Source organism: Cebus imitator, unplaced genomic scaffold (genome assembly GCF_001604975.1).
Source record: "Cebus imitator isolate Cc_AM_T3 unplaced genomic scaffold, Cebus_imitator-1.0 Scaffold344, whole genome shotgun sequence".
Classification (NCBI taxonomy): Eukaryota; Metazoa; Chordata; class Mammalia; order Primates; family Cebidae; genus Cebus; species Cebus imitator.
Window position 1 is genome coordinate 2297889 of NW_016107659.1, and position 4743 is coordinate 2302631.

Genomic DNA, 4743 nt, shown 5'->3' on the forward strand with positions numbered 1-4743 from the left:
GATACCAGTCACAAGACCAAGTCTGACCCATGAATAGTTTACTAAAGACAAGCCCAGATTGTCACAAATCCAGAGAGACAAAACTCACTTTAACATATCACTACATTCTTAATTGAGGTCATGATCATTGTAAAGAAAATCTATTTAATAGTAATTTTCCACTTTTTTTATTCTGCTACACCTCATATGTGAATATATATAATAATAATTCCATGGGTACACCTAGCAAGAGGCATCATTAAATAGACCCTCCAACTCACATTTTAGTTTCTCAAAAACTTTTATTCCAAGCAGAAAACACATCCTGGCTCGTGTATCCTCCCCACAATACATCTTCCACTTGCATCATTGGACATCTGTCCTTCGTCTTTTAATTTGTGTTCATCTAGGCCGGAACCACTATGGGGGTGAAGAAAAAGGTGATTACTGTTTTACAATTCTGTCTCCTCATCTGGGAGATACACAGGAGTGTGATCAAGGAGTTTTTAAAAATAAGACAAAACCAAACAGGATGTAATTTACACATTATCCAAAATCTATTTTATTCCAACAGAAACTTGTCTAAATCCACAATCATCTATGAAAATGTTTCACATGTGAGCATATGTATTACAGTAGAAAAAAGGCAGAGAACCACAGTTGTTAGGTAAATCTTAATTGCTTTGAGATCTCTTAGTGTAGTACTGCCAGGAAAAGCCAGCCCAATAGGAAACTGTTTTTCCCTCCATCACAAAGTCAAATTGTAAGCTTATTACCTAGACTACCAATAACTTTCTGCTGTCCCCCTAAATTACACAATTATCCTCTTAATTCCTACAAAATAAAGTTCATAGCTAATACGATAACCATGATCTTCTCTTCAACCATAGTCCAGAACTTAGTGTGCCCTGCTAATCTACAAGATGAATGTGATGGTTAATATTGAGTATCAAGTTGATTGGATTGAAGGACGCAAAGTATTGTTCCTGGGTATGTCTGTGAGGATGTTGCCAAAGGAGATTAATATTTGAGTCAGTGGACTGGGAAAAGCAGACCCACCCTCAATCTGGGCAGTTACAATCTAATCAGCTTCCAGCTCAGCTTGAATTAAAGCAGGAGAACATAGAAGGACTAGACTGTCTGTCTTCTGGCCTCCATCTTTCTCCCATGCTGGATGCTTCCTGCCCTTGAATATTGGACTCCAAGTTCTTCAGCTTTTGGACTCTTGGAGCTATACCAGTCGTTTTCCAGGGGCCCTCGGACCTTTGGCCACAGACTTAAGGCTGCACTGTCTGTTTCCCTACTTTCGAAGTTTTGAGTCTCAGATTGGTTTCCTTGCTCTTCAGCTTGCAGACAGCCTATTGTGGGACTTCAGCTTGTGATCATGTGAGTCCATACACCTTAATAAACTCTCTTTTATTCATATATACATCTATCCTATTAGTGCTGTCCCTCTAGAGAGCCCTGACGAGTACAATGTGTATGGATGTGCCCACAAGAACTCCCTGGCCCATAGTGGTGGGGTAGAAGTGTGCAATCATCATTAAGCTCTGAGGCTAAACCAAGCCAAACATGGTAATCTAGTACCCACAGTCTATCTTCTTTGCTATGGTGGCCTCATTTGGGATAAACAGTGGCTTGAGGAGTGGAAAGAGTGCTAAGTTGTTGTCAGTGGATTTAACAATATCATTCTCAATTGCAGTATGCTGACTTCCAGGGCCAGTTCTTCAGAATCTCCTTTTTCTCCTGAAATCAGGCCATGAGAAAAGAATATGTTGCCTCCTGGCATAGATCATTCACTCTGCCTGGTCCTCATTCAAGTCTCCAGGGGCTTGGGATATCTGAAGATGACAGACCTAAGCAAGGCCTGGGGATACCCAACATACATTCTACAGCAGTAAGTGGGGAAAGTGGATGAAAATGTTTTCTCTGTGGAAAAGACAAATAATAGCTGATTTCTACTGGAAAAGTAAACAAAAACCATAATTAAAATTGCTCAAAAGTAAATTCCAATGCATGGCTTTGCTCTCTTGATATGTGTTCCAAAGCCTTCAAACCCAGAGTACGTAACACCTTTTCTGTAAGCAATTCCCCAGTACCTACCAGGAGTCACAGTTACCCACTGCTCTGGACCAGATCAACACCCACCTTTCTAACATTATGATGTACTTGCATGATAGTCAGCTTACCAATGCATTTGAGTAGGCAATGGGATTCCAAACTGATAAAAGATTTTGTAAAGAATATGAGGTTGGTAAGGACCATGTCAGTTTTAAAGGTGAACCATGAACCCCCATCACTAGAGCCAAATGAGGGCCCCTTAGTTCAAGCTGTATCCAAATGGGATGTACAAAAAACTGCTTCTCATTGATATTTGGCCACATTTTTCTGATGGCAGCATTTTTCTCATCACACTGGTGTCAGCTGCCAACTTGTAAATAAAATGTAAGCTTAGTTTTGAGCTGATTATAGGCAATATCATAACCTCATTTATTTAGACAAGTTACCCAAATCACAGACAGTTCTTTAGCCACTTTTGAGAAAAATACTTGCAAAATAATGGGCTCATTAAATAGCAAATGTCCAAAACAGATTTCTAATGTGACTAACAGGCATTCACTGAGGCTGAAGCAAATGTTTGAACCTAGTGGAATATTAATCTAATATGAATATGCTTATGCTAGCAAACACTAAATCTAGATGAAAAGTATGACATAGTTTTAAAAACAGTAGCCTCATATAAATATGCTTATGCTAGGAAATGTTTTTAGATGGACAATATCTTTAAATGGCAAGCTATTACTATTTTTACGTATATATGCAAAATATCATGTAACTTAAGTGTATTTTAAATCTCAATCTATTTCAGGATTACAGTGCTTTAGTAACTATCAAACCCAGCCCAGATAAATGTAAAAGAATTGGTTTAGCTGGGTGTGGTGGTTCACATCTCTAATCCCAGTACTTTGGAAGGTCAAGGCAAGAGGATCAGTTGGGCCCACGAGTTCAAGGCCAGCCTAGGCAACATAGTGAAAGCCTGTTTCTCCAAAAAAGAAAAAAAAAAAAAGTGTTTTAAAAAATAGCCAGACATGGTAGGGTGTTCCTGTAGTCCTAGCTACTCAGGAAACTGAGGTGGGAGAGTCACCTGAGTCCAGGCTGTGGAGGCTGTAGTGTTGCTCATTACTGCACTCCAGCATGGGCAGCAGGGTGAGACTCTGTCTCAAAAATAAAATAAAATAAAATAATGAATTGGTTTAACTTTCCAGGTTTACAGATATTTCTGTTAAATGTTTGGATTGAACTTCCTCAAGAAATGGTAAAAGAAAATAAGGAATTCAGAAACAGCAATCCGGAAGTTAAAGTAAAAAGTTGGAGCTAGACAGATAAGAACTAAAATTCTAGCTCCTATACTTACTAGATGTAATATTTTAGACATGTTATTTAACCTTTCTAAGCCTCTGTTTTCTTCATCTGCAAAATAGAAGTAAAAACACCTGACTCACTAGGTTGTTTTAGGTTGTTTTAAGGATTAAATTAGATATCATTTGTAAAGCCATAACCCACGGTCTGACCCATAGCAAGTGCCAGTAAATGGGAACTTCTGTCACTTTGCATACATGCTTTCCATGAACTCTCTTACTGGAAGATATTCCCAGATGCTTGTTATATTCTGTGAACTCTAATCCTAGAAAAATAAAATATGTTCTTTTATCATAATTTCATTTTCTTCACCAAAGTCGTTTCATTCATATTTTTGTCACCATACTAAAATATTCCCAACTTAAGAATGTTTCTTCTATACAGTTCTTATCCTCCTACCATTCAATAGTATTATAGTTCTTTACAAGATCTGATACAGTACTTGATTCCATTAATTTCCTAAATATCCTTTTTCAAGAAACCTCATGTGCAATATGTAGCTGCCAGGAGAGATCCCATGACCACAAAGGTTGTTCTCTAAGAGTGAGGCTTAGCCATTGCCTCCAATATGCTGATTCCTGTGATTTCCCCAAATGTGGGAAACTTGATTGCATAATTTACGGTAGTAGGGGCCCGAGTTTGCACTCTCCCCTAATGTTTTTGATATAAAAAAAGAAACTTCATGTCCTCAAATCTCTGGGGATTCCTAAAATATCTATTTACTAATTATATGCTATTATTTTCATTCAAAGCCTTTCTGACAAGGACTGATGTGGAACTTAACTTTTTTTAGGATAATGCTGGGTTATCTTGACCTTGAATTCAACTTCAGCTAATATTTTGGGAAGCCAAAGAAAAGTTCTTCACCTAATAATCTCAAATTTGACTAGGGAGCCTTATCATCAATCCAGTACCCTATTAAGAACCGCTTTAATCCCCAATCAGCATGCCTAATTTAATGGTTTAGAAACATTGCTCTGCTCTTTGTTCTGCAAGACTTATTTTCCTACATTTGGTCAGGAAAAAATTTTTAAAGCTTTGAGAGATTGAGAAGAATGCTGAATGAAACCCTAGGTCCACATTGTGGTTCTGACAGTCTGTTATTTTTTGGGTGTCTGCATTTGGTTTACACAACTCCTCTCTCCATTTCACTCTTGGTTCGCTGTCTTTGAAAAAATTATCAGAATCCCACCTTGTGCCATGAAGAAAGTTTGCTGTGTTGGATTTTGACCCTTGGGAAAGAGTTTTGTTATCTAGTCTTGGACATGGAGTTGTGAACTTTAAAAAAATCATCTTAAATGGGAGTGAACATTTCTGACCCTTGGGAGAAAAAACTAACTTTAG

The 4743-nt window shown here is 37.9% G+C and overlaps 1 non-coding gene across 1 annotated transcript; it reads left to right on the top strand.

Moving 5' to 3' along the window:
- Positions 1–3891: 3891 nt before the first annotated feature.
- LOC119467880 lies at positions 3892–4053 on the top strand. The gene has a single exon (XR_005196519.1). It is a non-coding gene; the product is annotated as a U1 spliceosomal RNA (small nuclear RNA).
- The last annotated feature ends 690 nt before the right edge of the window (positions 4054–4743 follow it).